Genomic DNA, 18776 nt, shown 5'->3' on the forward strand with positions numbered 1-18776 from the left:
TCGCCAACTTTGATTATCCCCCAATTTTGTGGTACTTGTCCAGACTGGAAGTCTTTCTATGTTTTCTGGTTAGCATTCTATTTCCTTGACTGGAATTTGAACTTAGAGTTTGCTGGGCTGAAGCTCTGATACTCTGCCTAGCTCATACCACTTTGTCCCCACAAACCCTTAAAATCCTAATTCTTGGTTGGCATCCCGCCCTACATGACAAGCATCAGTCACCACGATATGATGTTGAACAGTGCCACCACTTTAGAACTCCTGTTCCTGTGCTCCACTCACAATTGACAATCTTTAGATAATATGTGTGTTTGATCTCAATCAAACTTGGTTTTGTCATGCTCATGAGACTTCTTCTTGAAGGGCAGTTCTATACCCAGCTCAGTTTTAATAATATAGACCCTACTTTCTCCTCATCCCCTCTGGCTTGCTGCTAATGCTCCACCATGTCCTTCTTCCAAGTCCTCTTAGGTTAGGACTCCAATAAATTTGTACATCAAGCTCAGTTCAATACACGTTCATTGATTACTTCCTATGTTTGAGTATATTGAGAAGAGTGGGGTGAGGATGATGAAATGGCATAGTCTCAGCCTTCCAAGAATTTATGGCATGTGTGCAAGACAGACATCTTAAGAGGTAATTTTAATGTATTGCAAATAAAAAAGAGACACCTAGCAACTTGCCAACTGCAGTTGAGTAATGCACTTGAGTAATGCACATTAAATTGCACTCTCTGAATGGACAGGCTTTGTTTCCTTTCTAAGCATCACTCCCAATCTCTTCTCCACAACATACTCTTTTCCTAATTAATATTTCCTATGTACCTCTCTAGTCAGCAGAAAACCACAACCCTGATTTCTGCATCTTTGCCACAATCATATTAAGAGGGACAATTTTCTGTTTCTTCCATAAAATCTTACAATATTTAATTAGTGGAAAATGACTAAATAAATTGCTGTTTAGCGAGGGCTGTTCTGTTAGATGGCATACAATTTGTGTATTTTTTGATCAGCAAGGAGAGTGTAAATTAGGTGACATTTGCTATTATTAACATTTATCAAGTGCCCCCAGAGCACTAAGAATGCCTCAGAACAAATACAAATGGAGTGTTCTATCCTGTCATATTTACAGTGAGATAAGAAGTATATGTAACAATTCTCAAATTTTAGATCCTAAGCTCTTTCCTCCCCCCATTATCATTATATTTCATAGACTGGTTTTCTTCATACCCTATAACCATTCATGATATCAATCAATCTCTTAGCATTCTAGCTTCCTCAAGGAAGGGTTGTATCCCTATGCCAAATATGATCAAGAAATAGTTGTATAATTTATCTTACCCAGAACTAGTATTTTCCTATATTTATACAGTGCTTTATTTTTATTATCTTTTCTCAGCAACATTTCTACATACTTCTGTAGCTCTTACTATATGCTGGGCACTATTCTAGGAGCTTTGCAACTCATTTAATCTTCCCAGCAATCCCATGAGGGATGCAATCCCCAATTTATAAGCCAGGAGAGCAAGGCACTGAGGTTAAGTTGCATGGAGAGTGCTGGAGCTAGGCTCCATTCCCAGCTGGTGAGCTGTGGAGTCCATGTTCTCAACCACAACGCCAAGCTGTCTCTCCAAAGGTGGCCTTAGACACTTTAGTGCTCATTAGGACCTCCAGGAAAGGGTGGTGTAAGAGATACTTATTGCAATGCATTCCTAGTCCACAGTCTCATTTCTGAGAGCTGCTTACTCCTCATAACTCCTAATGAAGGGGCAAACTTCTCCTTGATGTTATTTCTATGTGGTCATGGCCCCATTGACCATAGCTGAATAGACCGGTGTTGGACACATGATTCCATCTGGGCCAATCTGGTTCTCCCTCCTTAGAATTTGGAATCAGACGCCATTGCAGAGTCAAGGCTTTCATAGCCCTTTCCCGCAGAGCAAGGTCATGTGTTTTTGGCATATCACATGCACTGCTGCAGAGAAAAACAAGGACTTCATGGCCTCAGAGAGATGGATAGAATGCCTCTGCATTTCTGTTTTCCGGTTCCTGGTTGAGTTCATTGTTAAGATCCACTGCTCCTCCTGCTTTGGCTCCATTGGATAGTACTGTGTGGAGATTTCTATTCATTATAACCAAAGTTGTCAAGTTGTGGGCAGCTACAAATCACACTGGTCATCTTGGTACTTGTTGGCAGAGCCAAGTTGTTTTTTGATAAATAATGGAAAGTGAAGTCTGTTGGGTGTAACTCTAAAGATAGATAACTTCAGGAGGTTTCAAGAAAAGCAGAGAGGGGTTTAGTGACAGAGGAGGCCAAAGACGAACTTGGATAAATTCACATTTCTACCCAGGGCTGGCCTTGACTTAGCTTTTGAAACAGACAATTCTTTAAAGTAGAGGTAACCAAAGTTCAAGATCAGCATAAGCTGCACATGCTGATAACCCAACTTATTTCTCCTTCTTAGTCATGCGATTAATCCAGAGATGGACTTATGCAAGTTCACAGATGGGAAATTCAAATAACCTAATAATTAGTTGTGGTCATTACTGAATAGTTTCTAACGAAGTTGTTCTGAAGTCTCTATGGAGAAGCAGTTCTGAAATGGACGCATCTCTTACGTTCTTTGAAAATGAAATCAGAAGATACAAGAGGTTCCCTAACTGAGGTCCAGATAAGGTCCTCTTGATGCTCAGGCCTCACAGTTAAAGTTCCAACTCAGGAAAATCTCTTCTCTTAGCATTTATCATAGCATCAAAGAAATCTTCAAAAACAATACTTCTGCCCATAAGGAAAAAAAAGTAGACTTTTTAAAGTAAGCATTGTGTACTATTGTAGCATCACACCACTTGGGAAAGGCCTTAGAGACAAACAGGACTAAATGTCTTCACTTTTGGACCTGAGGAAATTGGAAAACCTAGACATAGAATTTCAATGTTTTTTTTTGTGAGGAGACCACCCTGTGCTAACATCTGCCAATCCTCCTCTTTTTTTGCTGAGGAAGACCGGCCCTGGGCTAACATCCGTGCCCATCTTCCTCCACTTTATATGGGACGCCGCCACAGCATGGCCTGACAAGCGGTGCATCGGTGCGCGCCAGGGATCCAAACCTGCCAATCCCGGCCGCCGCAGTGGAGCGCGTGCACTTAACCGCTTGCGCCACCCGGCCGGCCCCAAATTTCAGTGTTTTTTAGTGTTGTTTTAAAAATATTCATTGCCTGTGGAAATAATTCTAAGACAATGCATTACATTATCAGAGTCAATAAACTGCTTTTAGGCCTCTAGAAAACAAGTGAGGCATCTTTTGTAGGGATTGAAGGTCTGTGCTAACAGCGACACAAATTTGAAAACCAATATGCATTTGAATAAGTGTTTTTTTCAAGTTTAAGTTTCTCATAAAATAAACTGAAGACACAAGTTTTGTTTTCTATTTTCTTTCAAAAAGTATAAAAGGCTGAGATATGGGAACGAAGACAAAAGTCAAGCAATGAAAACTATTTTGTCATCTAAGAGAATATTTGATATTCTGTAGTTTTCCATAATGCCACACATTACTTAGGGGCTATAAGCCTGATTTCTTTTGTCCCTAGCTAATATTAATAAACATTTTAAGAGAATGCTCTCTTTGCAAAATCATCTTATGGCACTATATTCAACATCAGCGTCTATCACAAAATACATTTCAACTGTTTTGCAAACAAACTTTCTTCCAATTAATAATTAAACAGAAGAACAGCTTGCAGTACATGCTTGGAACTAACTTTACTATATATAGTTGGAAATGACAGGCACACATGAAGATGTGACAGAAGCCGGGTAACATTTAAATATTCAGTTTTTCCTCTGTTACCTTGACTAGAGTAAAGTTGGTTCCCAAGGTAAAAACTAAGTGGTCTGCTGGCATATGGTATAACCTCCATTTGAGTGCTAAAAGCTGGATACTGTTTTTGTGAAACAGATGTTGTTGAGTGCAGCAATGCACAACTGACTCTAGCTAACAGCTGGGAATCCTTCGTGACCCATATAGCGAGAAATAAACATGGTCCTATGCTTGGCAAAAGTGTAAGAAAGCAAATTTCCATTTGTTAAGAGCTTATCAAAATGAAGAATAAATGTTTTTAGCCATAAACTGATTTTATTCACCAGAGTAATCTTTCCAGCAGCTTATGTGATGGCCTCGTAATATTACAGCCACCCTTTGCCAGATGAAGGCTGCAGTTGCACTGACATATAGTACAGATGGAAAATAAACATCTGCCTCAATCAAGAGAGAAGACCAAGGACAAGGTTGACGAATATTGTCTGGCATGACTATCTTTGCAGGGATGCACATAAATGCTACAGGACCAAAACCACTGGCATCGTCTGGTGTTGTCCTTATGTGGTTACTGACCATGAAGAGAGATGATTAGTATGCACTCTCCAAGGAGGAGTGGTGCAGATGCTCAGGATGATATGATTCCAAATCTCTAGGATCTGCCTTGCTGTAGCCACACCATGCGAGTCACAGAGCGATTCTGTTTCATTTTTTTTCATGGTTCGGCTGCATTTATTGTCTGCAAAGTTTCCCTTCTTGTTGTCGAATGCCACAAAAGAGGGGAGGAGGGAAAAAGAAGAGAAGCTAATTTGGAAAAGATAAAAATGTCTTTTTTTATAGTCACAGGAAAATGTCAACAAAACTGCCTAATCCAAGTTCAAATCAAACGCTTCTCTTCAGATGAGGACTAAACCCCAACGTTTGATTGTGTACCACTCTATTTGGTTACATGGTCCAACTTCACCTTTGGCAAAATCCAAGTGGGGCAACATATGTTCTGTGAGAAAGGCACACACACGCACACACACACACACGAATACACACACGTCCCGCAGTCCTAGCACTGAGTTCCTTTTGTCCTCACTGCAACCAAATGATTCATGTGGCACAAATAATATGACAGATGTAGCTTTAAAAATTCAGTTTTACTGCGAGTGTCTTTTTGACTGAACCTTCTTTCATTTTCTGGTATCTCTTGTGACCATATGGAGTTTAGATGGCAATGAATTCCCTTCCACTAACTCAAATCCTTTTCTGCACCTGGGCACAATTTTGGATAAGGAGGTGAAGAAAAGGAAAAAGTGTCAGACTTCATATACAGGATTATATTATGAGTAAAGAGTACTTTTACCCTTTTGGGAAAAGACAATTTCCATACTATGGTTTTGTTAGAGTTTTATTTTTTAAAGTGACATGGTGAAGAATTCTACATATGGATTTTTGATTGTCTTTACCTTGAATAATAAAGAAAAAGAGACTTGTTTAGATTCTGATAATCTAGTTGAAGCAATTATGATCTAAACTCTTTTTACTTCAGATTTCAGAATGAGTTGAAATCTCAGACTTTACTATTAATAACAGCAAACATTTCTTGAGTGTTGACTGTGGTTCAGGTGCTATATTTAACTCTTTATATGTACTAACACATTTAATCCTCATAAAAATCCTATGATTTAGACACTGTTAATTATTATCTCTATTTTATAGAGGAGCAAATTGAGACACAGAGAGGCTAAGTAGTTTGTCTAAAGCCACACAGCTCATAGTAGTAGAACCAGCATTTGAACAGAAGGATCTGGCTCAAGAGTCCATGCTCTTGACCATGGTACTACTAGTAGTCTGATAAGTTATAGTTCGCTGTACCAAATATCAATTTGTGATGACTCCATTTATATGAACTCTATTTGGTATGATATTCAAAAAATGTTGAATTATTTTTACTATGTTAGATTTATTCATTCACAAAAGCAATTTATGATCATTATAAAGTCAAATAATACAGAAATTTATATAAAAATTAATAATCATCTCATCTTCTTTCAAATCAACCCTCCTGAAGTGACAAATGTTTTCAGGTATGTATTTCATACCTTTTTTCCATGCTAATAATTTCTCTCTGTCTCTCTTTTTTTCTCTTCTGTTCTTTCTTTTTGAAACCCCAAAGGGAATCATACTGTACATATTATTCTGCAACTTAAAAATACAATAGTCCATAGTGTGTATATTTAGTGTGTATATATATATATATCATAATTTATTTAACTGTCCTCCCAATAGTTGTCATTTAGTCCTTTGTTTTAAATATATTAATTTGGTGATTTTTCCTAATCCAAACAATTATATAATAGACACGCTTATAATTCTGTCTCCATGCATTGCTAGTTAATATCTATATTAAAGATTCTCAGAAGTGGGAGTGATAGTCAAGGGGTGTGTGCATTTTTTTATTAGGTGAATTAAAAAAAGGTTTCAAGTATGAAAACCTTTGGCTTATAGGTCTACACTTATTTATAATGATCTCCATGGTTGTTTTTCAGTCAGCATTATGGAATTATAATTTACATACAGTAAAATTCACTTGTTAAAGCCTACAGTTCTATGAGCTTTGGTGTATGCATATAGTTGCACAATCACCATCCAAATCAAGATATAGAACTGTCCACCAACCCCAAACTTCCCTCATGCCCCTCTGAGGCCAACCCTCTTCCCCACTCAGATATCTGTCTCCATAGTTTTGCCATTTCCAGAATATCACATAAATGGAGTCAAACAGTATGTAGCTTTTGGATTTAGCATAATGCATTTGAAATTCATCCATCTCGTTGCTCATATCAGTAGCGCGTTTCTTTTTGCTGTTGAGCAATATGCAATTATATGGTCGTGCCAGCCGAAGGGCATTTAGATTGTCCTCTGATTTAGTGTTTATGAATAAAGCTGTCATATTTGCCAAAAGATTTTTGCATGAGCATTAGTGTTCCTTTCTCCTGGGAAAATACGTAAGAATGGAATTTCCTGATCATATGCTAAGTATGTGTTTAACGTGTTGGGAAATGTCGAACTATCTTCCGAAGCGGCGCTACCATTTTGCATTCCCAACAGCAATGAGTGAGAGTTCTAGTGCTCTGTAGTCTCATCGGTACTTGCTATTGTCAGTGTTTGTTGTTGTTGTCAGTTTTTTAAGTTTTAATCACTTTATTAGGTGTATAGTGGTATCTGGTGATTTTAACGTGCATTTTCCTAATCACTAATGATGTTCAACATCTTCTCATGTGTATTTTTGCCATTTGTATCTCTTCTTTGGTGATGCATCTGTTCAAATCTTTTATCATTTCTTTAAATTGGATTGTTTGGTTTCTTATTTTTGGTGTTTGAACATTTTTTAAATATATTCTGGACACCAGTCCTTCCTTAATCAGATAATGTGATTTGTACATATATTCTTCTCATCTGTGCCTTACTTTTTCATTATTTCAAAGAACTGAAGTTGTTAATTTTGATAAAATCAAATTTATCAATTTTGTTTTTTTAGATTGTGATTTTAGTGATTTCTCTAAGAAATGTTTGCCTAAATCAAAGGTTTTCCTCTATGCTTTTTCTAAAATGTTTATAAATTTAGATTTAGTTTAGTTTAGATTAGATCTAAATTTTATATTTAGATCTATAACCCATTTGGAGTTAATGTTTGTTTATGGTGCAAGGTATGCTTTTTATATATATATATAAATAAATAGGCCTTGATATGATAAATTACATTGATTCATTTCCCAATGATGAACCAGCCTTGCATTGCTGAGATAAACTCCACTTGATTATGATGTATTATCCTTTTTATATAGATTCAATTTAACAACATTGTGTTGAGAATTTTTGTATCAATATTAACAAGAGATATTGGTCTATAGTTTTTTGTTGCTCTTGTAATATCTTTATCTGGGTTTAGTATCAGGGTACTGCTGGCTTCATAAAATGAGCTGTGTAGTGCACCCACCTCTTCTATTGTTTGAAAAGTTTATAGATTATTGACATTATTTCTTTCTTGAATGTTCCATAGAATTCACCAGTGAAGTTACCAGAGCCTGAAGTTTTCTTTGCTGGAAGATATAGGAGTATTCAGGTTAGCAATCTTTTCTTGAATGAGCTTTGGTAATTGTCTCTTTTAAGAAATTTGTGCATTTCATCTACTTTGTTGAGCTGATGGGCATAAAGTTTTTAGTAATATTTTCTTATTGTCCTTATAATGTTCATAAGGTCTGTAGGGATGTCTCTGCTTTCATTCCCCAAATTGGTAATTTGTGTTTTCTTCTTTTTATCTTGGCTGGTTTGGCTGTATGTTTATTAATTTTGGTAATCTTTTCAATGAACTAATTTTGGGTTACATTAATTTTTTCCTATTTATCTTCTAGTACCAGTTTTATTTATTTCTGCTTTTATCTTTATTTTTTCTTTATTCTGATTGTTTTGGGTTAATTCCTTCTTTTCCTGGTTTCTCAAGGTGGAAGCTCAGATATTGAGTTGAAAACCTCCTTGACAGTCCTCACTAAGCATCTCCATGTATCCGGAAGAGTCCTTTGCAGAAAATATGAGAAGTTATGGCTGGAAGACATGAACAACTATAGATTTTATAGTAAACACATATATTCAAATTCCAAAGCTTAAATTAAATCACCAAATAGTAATTTCTTAGTTTTTAATATAATTTTTAAAGAGTTGGTGTATGTTATTAAGCATGAAATGTGACTAAGCTAGGTGGTCTACATAAGAGATAGTGACCAGTGTGTATAATTATGTGAAGGAATGGGGCAGAACAAATTCACCACCTTATCATTACATAATGGTTTTGACTAGGTTACAACTCCACAAAATACTCATTTATACTGAGCACTTTCATATTCCATGAAATATTTGAGACGGGGCTTAAAACACAAACTAATGAAAACATAGGTCTGGGAATAGACTAGAATAGAACTAAACAGTGCTAATATGTTAAAGCTGGAAGGAGCAGTAAAATTATCTAGTTCAACTCCTTTGTTCTATTTACAGGAAAATTGAGGGCAAGAAAGGATAACTAACTTGGCCTTTATAACCTAGTTAACAAGGGCGGAGTTCAGACCCCTGAATACCTATATTGTTACCAAATTTTCGGCCTTAGGAAGGCAAGAACCATGTCTGTTTCTTCAGATTCCCCATAGTGAAGAACATGATGTTGTGTATTTTTTTACAAATAATGAGAAATGTTTTAAAGTATAAAAACAAAAAGCATAAGAGATAGAATTTCTTTTGTTTCTTGAAAAATTGGTCTTCTTAGTTGTGGGTGGTAAACCAGTAAAACAGAGCATCTGAACAAATTCCATAGTCTCTCTCACCATTCTTCCTTGGAGGAAGGAGGACCCTTCCTTTGATCTCTATTTTTCTCCTACCAGGCTTAGATAGGTTTTCTTCAGTCTGGAGTGGTCTTTCCTGGGCAGGACTGAGTGAGGCCAAGACCTCTTTTGTTCTTTACAGCTATACCTGTCTGTGGGCAATTAAACAGTGAAGAAAAAAGATCCTTAAGTGTGTAGTATGAACTTTGCACATAAACAACGTGGAGTAACTGCTTATGAAAATTAGCGGACTCCTTGTAGATGCCTCTTAGGCATCTTAGAATTCCACAAGTGTTAAATATTTATTGTTAGTATGTTCCCTAACTTTGAGCCAAAATGAGAATTATTTCCAACTTGTGCTCATCATGGTAATATGTCAGATCAAAATTGTATAAGTTGTTCTTTAATGAGAAAACATTAAGGGAGTTTTAAAAAACAAAAAACAAACTCCTCATAATTTTCTTCTTTTCCTAGGATCTCAACGAAACAATCTGCTTAGTAAAAAAAAAAACAACAAGCAAGGGTGTGTGCGCACACACACACACGCACACAATCAGCTTTCATTGCTGTAGATCAAAGGTCTAAGCCGTGCTCAGCGACTCAGATCTCCTAAGCTGTTCTGTCTTTTGCCTTCCTTACCGAAGAATTTTACTTCATTGAGATACTCTCATAATCCCAAGATCCTTAAAAATCTTAAAAACCTTACCTGCTTAAAAGCTTTAACAACCTTAAATCCTTAAAAATCTTAAGAAGAGAAAAATGTCATTTTTTTAGCTCTTTACCTTGCTAGTTTGAGTCTCCATTGAGGTATAACATTCTACCACTAAAAGTTAATTCCATGCATCTAAGAGAATAATCTCTAATAAATTATATGTGCTTAGGGGTGGGCAAAACTTTCCACTTTTATTGGTCATTAATATGTTTATATGAATAATCAATTCTCCTTCCTGTGTTATTAATATAGTTTGAGGATAAGCCTCTTCTGAGTCCACTGAGGCCTCTTTGATAGGAGGGAATATGGAAAGATAGGACCCTGATTCAGAGTTACACTTACACTTAGGAGGACTAGGCCTGTGCAGAGCTACAGTAAAGGAACCTGGGTAGCCAGGGGCCATGTGATGGCACTGGGCATCTCAGTGGGTGAGAAATGAGGAGGCAGTGTGAGGATCATGAAAAAGGAGGTCACTGGTGACAAATTTTGCTTTTGTCACAGTCTTTCGTAAGACAAACCATGAAGATTAACATCTGGATTGAAGTTTTCTTGTAATAGGGTGGAGATATGTCATGCCAAATATTTAAAAATATTACTTTCTTTGTGATTATTTTTAGTGACACGATTTGCACTTTTTAAAATCACAATGCATCACTTACACACATGGCAATTAATTAAGAGGGCCCAATCCCGTTGGGGGATGGGGAATGTTATTGAGACCTTTGCAAACGAAAAATAGCACTGTAATTTTCCCGGACAGAACAAGAGGATTCAAAAGAACATTTGTAATGACTTCCTGTTGAACTGACATACTGGCTTGAGTCTGTGAACCACTCTCCCTGACATATTATTCTCTCTTGCCCTATCTGGCTTCTTTCTTTACTAAGCCTCCTCAAAGAGCAGTCCGGACTCATTATTTTACTTCCCACTTTCTAGTGACTTCTATCATTCACTGGAATATGTTGTATTTTTTTTTGCCTCCACCCCTCTACTGAAACTACTCTAGCCAAGGAAGGACCTTCAGACTGGTGAACCCACTGAATGCCAGGACCCCCTCACTAGACCTTTCTGGTACATTCACTTTCTTGGCTAGCCAGGTGTTGGTGGACAGGGAGCATTCTCTATAGTCCTGGCCGAGCTTCTGTCTTAGGCAGATACCTACCATGGGCAGGTGTGCCTGGGTCTCAGGGTGGGGGACTTCTCAGGATCCTCCTCCCCCAGTGAGGGTTCTCTAATGATTTGGACCCAGGATATTTGCCTGCTTTTCCCCAGAAGTAGAGGGGTTTTATTTTCTGTTCTCTTTTTCCAGCTTTCATGGGTCTTCATATGTGTCCTAATAGTGACACATGTTCTTCTCTCAGTGGCTTAAGGTTTATTTATTTATTTATTTATTTATTTTTGCTGTAGGGGAGAAGGGATGGAAAAGTCAGGGCAGCTTTGAGACTTTTCCACAGCGGCTTCTGTTCCCCTCCTCTAGACTTCCACATGAGAGGGTTTCTCTGGTTTCTTTCTCTGTTCCCAGTCTTTCAAGTACCTGGTGAGGCCCGTGGGGAAGAGCCTGCCAATGAGTTTATCTTTTCCCTGTGTGTGTGGCTCCCTTGGGTTCCATTCTTTCATGCTCACCCACACTTGGCACTTAGCAATTTGTTAAAAATTTTACCTGAATTCTTCTTTCCAGCATGTATGGTCCCCAGTGTTTCCTGTAGGTAAGCAGATCTTTTATCCCAACTTCTTTTGGGGGCACCTTTTTCCTTAGACTTCAGGCTAGTTCATTGTCCTGTGACCTCAGCTCTCTAATATATTCGAAGAAAGCCTTTTTCTTGTAGTAAGGACTGGAATGACATTTTTCAGCTTTCTACATCCAAAGTAGAAGGCAGAAGTCTTGCCTTCATTTTTGAAAGATGAACTCTTTTGAAAAATGAACCCATTTTTAATGGGTACAGAGTTCTAGGTTGACAGGTTTTGGTCCTTTATACTTTAAAGATGTTGATCCATTGTCTTCAGACCTGCATGGTTTCTGATGTAAATTCTGCTCTCATTCTTTTGTTCCTTTGTAAATAACATGTCTTTTTTTCCTCTGGGTGCTTTTTTTTTTTCTTTATTGGTGAGGAAGATTGGCCCTGAGCTAACATCTGTTGCCAATCTTCCTCTTTTTGCTTGAGGAAGATTGTTACTGAGCTAACATCTGTGCCAGTCTTCCTCTATTTTGTATGTGGGACGCCACCACAACATGGTTTGATGAGTGGTGTATATGTCCACACTTGGGATCCGAACCTGAGAACCCCAGGCCGCCAAAGTGGAACACACGAATTTCACCACTACACCACCGGGCCGGCCCCTCCTTGTGTGCTTTTAAGATTCTCTCTTTATTGCTGATTCTCTACAATGTGATTATGATGTATTTTAGTGTAGTTTTCCTTATCTTTATTTTGCTTAGACTTTGTTGAGTTTCCTGGGTCAGTGAGTTTCTAATTTTCATCCAATTTTGAAAGTTATCTACCATTATTTCTTTGCTTTTTTTTTAATGTCTCCCTTCTCTTCTCCTTTTGGGATTTAAATTACATGTATATTAATCACTTGGCATTTTTCTGATGTTCATATTTTTCTGTTGATTTTTTTAGTCATATTTTTCTGAGTCTCATTTTGTATAGTTTCTATTGCTGTGTCTTCTAATTCACTAATCATTTCCTCTGCAGTGTCCAATCTGCTCTTAATCTTAGTCAGTGAATTTTTAATTTCATATTATTTTATTTTTCATTCTTTTGAAGAAGTCTCTTTTGTATATCCCATTACTCTTCTTATCACATTCATGATTTCCTGTTTTTTTAAATATATAGAGTATACCTGAGATAGTGGATTTAACACTATTTAAGAGTATTAAATAGTGGCTGCTAATTCTCTCAACCTGCCATTTCTGTGTCTGTTTATATTGATTGATTTATCTCCTGGCTTTGAGTTCTATTTTCCTGCTTCTTTGAATGAGTAGGGCTTCTTTTATTAGATACTAGGTGTTGTGAATTTTATAGTTTATATTTTTTTAAATATTGCCTGTTCTGGAATACAGTTAAATTACTTGGAATCAGTTTGTTTCCTTCAAGGTTTGTTTTTAAGCTTTTGTGGGGCATATTCAGAGCCCCACAACTGGGACAATATCCTTTTAGACACTACTTGATTCTTCTTGTATTTGGAAGCCCTTCCACTCTGGCTGATTGGAACCCAGATTCTTCCCAACCCCATGTTAACTCCAGATACTGTAGCACTTATTCCTTTCCTTCTTTATACTTTTTTCCACAGCCTCTGGTACGTTCCTCCCATGTATGTGCAGATCAGTCCTTAGTCAAACACTGAAGAGAAACCCTCTGCAGATCTCTGGAGTAATCTCAATATAGTTCCTTTCTCTGAGTTCCTCCCTCTCAACAAATTCTAGCCAACTTGGCTTTCCTGAACTTCCAACTCTGTCTCCTCTACTCAGCCAAACCTTGGGGCTTTGACTGGGTTTCCCTTTGCACTGAGGCCTAGAAGGTTTCTGTGGGCATTTAGCTTGGAAAACCATAGGTCTCACCTCATTTGTTTTCTTTTCTCAGGGATCACCGTTTTGAGCTGTCTGTTACCAATTGTCTGAAAATTGTTGTTTCATGTATTTTGTCTACTTGTGTAGTTGTTTAAGGCATGAGGACAAGTCCAGTCCCTGTTAGTATATCATAGCCAGAAGTGAAAGTCATGGCCAGGAGTGAAAGTCTCTCAGTGAAATGCATGTCATACTGCATTTCAGAACCTTGGTTTAATCCAAACATCTGCCTTCTCTACTTCTATATCTGAGATGCTGGGGGGCTGCTGGGGGAAATCACATAAATGTGAGCAATGGTGACATTATATTTTTATGCTTCTCAATTTCAGCTGCCTTCTCAGCACCATTTCCCATTACAGCTATTTCAAATGCTTGCCAACCTCTTCAAGTCCCCAATTCCAACATCTAGAATCTTTCTTTAAGCAAATTAACCTCTTTTATATGTTATAGAGGAGATTAAGAGTATCTTAATGGAAATTCCTCATACCTCCAATCAATATACCTAAAAACACATCTATTTCTACTTCTATTTTTTCTTCCAGTCTTTTAGGGAGATGTTCTTTGCCTGTTCAAACCAAGTCCTTCCTCTGGGTTCATTTATATTTCCTTTACGTTTTTCTGTGACTTTGATCATAGATTGCTTCTTTTCTGTGTTGCATTTTTCTTTTACTATATTTTGCTTGTTACTGTACCTTTATTATTTTGTCTGATAACATGATTACTGCAAAAGATTAAAACTCTATGGAAGAGTAAAAGCTAATCTCCACACATATCAAAAATTAATAATCTATTTTAAAAGTCAGCTATTGATATTGTTTTCCGTTTCTATGTAGTGGTCTCTTGAAGAACATCTTCCACGACCTTGTGAGTGTGGCTGATAGAGGCCACTATACAGACAACTATTGTCCTTTGAATAACACTCCAGTTCCTCAGTGCAGATCTCAGCCAAGTGTTCTCGTTTACACAGAATAATCCAATGATTTTTGCAGACTAAAAGCCAAAACTCTAAACATGACCTAGGAGACCCTACATGGACTGGCCTATCTCTCATCTCCTGTTACCACCCCTCTCCTGCCCCCAACCCCCCACCCCGCCTTCATTTCATCCTAGCCTCACTGGCCTCTTTATAACTCTTGTATAAGAAACACATTCTGGGTATATGGCTCTGCTGTTCTCTCAGTCTGGAATCATCTTTCCCAGAGATCCATGTGGCTTGTTACCTCACTTGTTTTGGGTACCTCCTCAAAATTCGTCTTAGCAGGCCTTCAATGACTACTTTGCATAAAAGAGCAATGCTTCTAGCCTGCGCCTGTACTCCTGGCATTTCACTTTGTAGCCCTTAAGATCACCAATATAATAATATGTTTATTTGTTTATTCAATGTTTCTCTCCACTAGACTGCAAACTTCACAAAGGCAAGGATGTTTGTATTTTCGGTTCAATGTTGTATTAAAGGCGCCTTGAAAAGTAACTGCTATGGAAGAAGCACTCAAAAAGTACTTTTTGAATAAATGCTTTATATCCCTCTTCCGTCTATGTCCCATGGTCTCCAGAACACAAACACTGTGTGCTGAGGTCTCACGTCGTTTCCTTGGTCAGCTAAAAGCTCTACTGGAACAATCCTCCTCCACAAATCCTAGGATTCTTGTTTTAGCCCTGCTCATGAGCCTATATTCACTATTTCCTTGAGGTAATGTTATTTCAGGAAGCTTCCCTGCAATAGGCCTTAGTGGGGCAACTCTGATCCATCTCATTAGGTCTAGGTAACTTAAGATTTCAGGAGCAGATCTGAATCTTATGGAATTGATAACCTAAATTACAGCCATCTTTGTCTACCAGGAAATAATAACCTTAACGGAATTACAAAAAGCTCCATATTTGCCTAAGAGACACTTAAGCAACCCTTCAAATAAAAGTAGATTCCTTCAATAAAAAAAAATTATCTGCTACACATATTCATACGTAATTTTTTAGTTTACATAAAGGATTATAATTTATTTACTATTCTTCACTCAACCTGCTTTCCTTACTTAACAATTATCATTTTCCCATGTCAGTACATAAATAGCCGATTTATTCTATTTAATGTTTGCAAAGCTGTCATTTTATTTTTAAACTCTCTCATTGAGTTCAATTTATGACTCTTTTAACCTCATTGTACCTCCTTGTACATACACCTTTAAACTGTTATTTTCTTAAGAAATTATTACACGTGGAATCTCTTGACTCAAATGTGCGAACACTTAAAATTTAGTTCTATTGCCAAATTATCTTCAGAAAACTGTGCCAATTTATACTCACTCCAATAATGCAGATTACTTTATAGTTTCTCCTATTTTCACTGTCACTGGGCATTATTGTTTTTCAATCTTTTTAGATCTAATAAGGAAGATAAGGTACCTCTGTTTTTATTTTGTACATCTTTGATTAATATTAAGGTTGAGCATATTTCTTCTTTATATTACCCATTTATATTTCTTCTTCTATGAATTTCCTCTTCAGGAATCTTTCTCATTTTTCTGATAAGATGATTCACTTTTTGTACATGATTAAATTTTGTAATATTTCATGTGCATAGAATCAAGCCTGTTATTCAAATCATCTGTATGTTTATCTATTTATTGATTTTTTGACCTACAAAATTCTAAAAGTGTTTTTAAAAGTGCTCCGCTACCACCATGGCTTTGTTTAATTTTCCTTATTTTTTTTTTTTTAATTTTGTTTGTTGCGGTAACATTGGTTTATAACATTGTATAAATTTCAAATGTACATCATTATACTTCTATTTCTGCATGGATTACGTCATGTTCTCATGTTCACCTCCCAAATACTAATTACAATCCATCACCACACACATGTGCCTAATTATCCCTTTCGCCCTCCTCCCTCCCCTCTTCCCCTCTGGTAACCACCAATCCAGTCTCTGTTCCTGTGTGTTAGTTTGTTGTTGTTATTATCTACTACTTAATGAGTGAGATCATACGGTATTTGACTTTCTCCCTCTGACTTATTTCACTCTGCATAATACCCTCAATGTCCGTCCAGGTTGTCACAAATGGCTGGATTTCATCGTTTCTTATGGCTGAGCAGTATTCCATTGTGTATATATACCACATCTTCTTTATCCATTTGTCACTTGATGGGCACTTAGGTTGCTTCCAAGTCTTGGCTATTATGAATAATGCTGCAATGAAGACAGGGGTGAAAATTTTCCTTATATTTTTAACACCTTTTGTTTTATGTATTAAAATACAATGTTGTTGGATATAAAATGTTAATGACTTTTATAGGCTTTTGATAGATCTTAATTCCTTGGCTGAGTAGTTTCTACTTAGTTGTTAAACATTTTTGTTCCAAAATGTGCTATATCTTCAGTTTGTCTTCAGAAGTTAGGGCTTTCCCAAAGTTTTGGCTTAAAGTCTTTTTCTTTATTTCTGCTTCTTTTCTTTAATTTCCTTTGTTATCATGGAGGAGAGTTCTGTAAAGTATGTTTTCTTCTTTCTTGGATTTCTCTATTTTCCATTTTCAACCTCTCATTCTTAAGTAGTTCTTTCTAATAATCCTGCTAAAGTCAATTTTAATTAAATAACAATAGCAAACAAATGCAAGCAAACCAACAAATAACTCCCTTTTCCAATTCCTTGCTTAAACTTGAACACTCTTCTAGTCCTCAATTTATACTTTTTTTGGTCTTTTCATTTAACTATGAGTTTCATTTAACTATGAGTTAAGTTACACATAACTTCAGTTCCTCACATTCACCTTTTTTCTATACTTCTCTCTAAAATCTCGGTCCTTCCTCACCTCACTATGGAATTCTGCTCAGACAAAAGTCACCAATTGTACCTAAATTTCCACACTCAATCCATTTTTGTCAGGTCTTGCATTATTTGATCTCTTCTGCATTTAAAACCATTTAATTCTTGCCGAAATACTTTTATCCTTTGACTTTTACAACATATTTACTTCTTGGACTCCTTTGCCATTTTTGTCTCCTCTGTATGTCCTTTACACGCACAAGTTTATCTGCATTCATCGACTCAACATCTAGCCATATGTGGGTCATCTTGCAATCTGTATCTCTAATGTAAATTTCTCTCCTGAACTCCAGATACATAGAATGCTGGATAGTCTATGTGGATATCCCAAAAGAATCTAAGAGAACACAAGGGAAACTGAACTCATTGTCTTCCCTCAACTGCATTAGATTCAGATTTCTAAATAGCACCTGAAAGCCTTTGTTATATTTATTGGATTCTAGGTTGATTTCCTTCTCCTAGATCAATGATATTCAAATAAGAGTCTGGAGGATATGAGGGTCCATAGTGTCACAGACTCTTAAGAATGTCATACTTCTAGGCTAGAACTCACTTCTGGAATATCTTGCCCATATGATGATCGTGGAAACATGAAAAAATGTGGAGAATTAATGTCTTGGATAGTAAATCCTTAAAACACTCAGGGACTGAGTGTTATTCACTTTTTGAAACTAGATGGTACTTGGAGCATATTAAGTAGCCAGTATATGATCATTAAATTAGTTTGAAGTCACTCTTGGTTGAGCCTTACTTATAGCTTGAGACTTGGTTGAATGGTAGAAGGAAGAGAACAACATTTGCCATGGATAATTCTAACTCTAAACCGTAGGAAACTAAAAGTTTTCTATGAAATTGAATTTTTTATGCTAAACTGGGTAACTGTAAGACAAAAATGTTGAAACCTAAAAAAAGTCAAAATTTCCTTAATTTATATAATTTTACTTTGTCAAAAAATCAAATTTATTGGCACATTTAACTTGTAGATATGTTAACTTTATTATTTGGCATGCAAAAATATGTCATGTTTTTGACCCTAGTGTTTCTGCTTCTTCTTTAAACACTGTTGATTCTTTTATTGAATGCCCTAAAAGGTTCTGCCAGTTTTAAACCCAGGAGGCTGGTACCCCATCTGTTTAACTGGAAACCATCTAATCCAAACAGACACTTCTCTTCTTAGGAGGTATTTCCAATGCTCTGTGAAACCAAAACTTTCCATTCTGTGATGCATATATATCTCTCGATCTGACAATGTGTTGAACACATTGAGGTAAATGCCCAGATGTCCTTGCCACCATGGAGTTTGGCTATATTCTGGCCAAGTCCCAACAATAGAATTCTAGAAATGAGCAAGTCATCCACAAAGAAAGAAGCTATCTGGGAATCTAATTTGGTCCAAATCCACAACATCAATCACATCTTGCTGTGAAGCTAAAGGGAATCTTATGGGTTTAGATCAGATAAAACCCAGCCTATAACAGGAGAATAGCCCAGATTTGTCCCAGAG

Source organism: Diceros bicornis, chromosome 33 (genome assembly GCF_020826845.1).
Source record: "Diceros bicornis minor isolate mBicDic1 chromosome 33, mDicBic1.mat.cur, whole genome shotgun sequence".
NCBI lineage: Eukaryota > Metazoa > Chordata > Mammalia > Perissodactyla > Rhinocerotidae > Diceros > Diceros bicornis.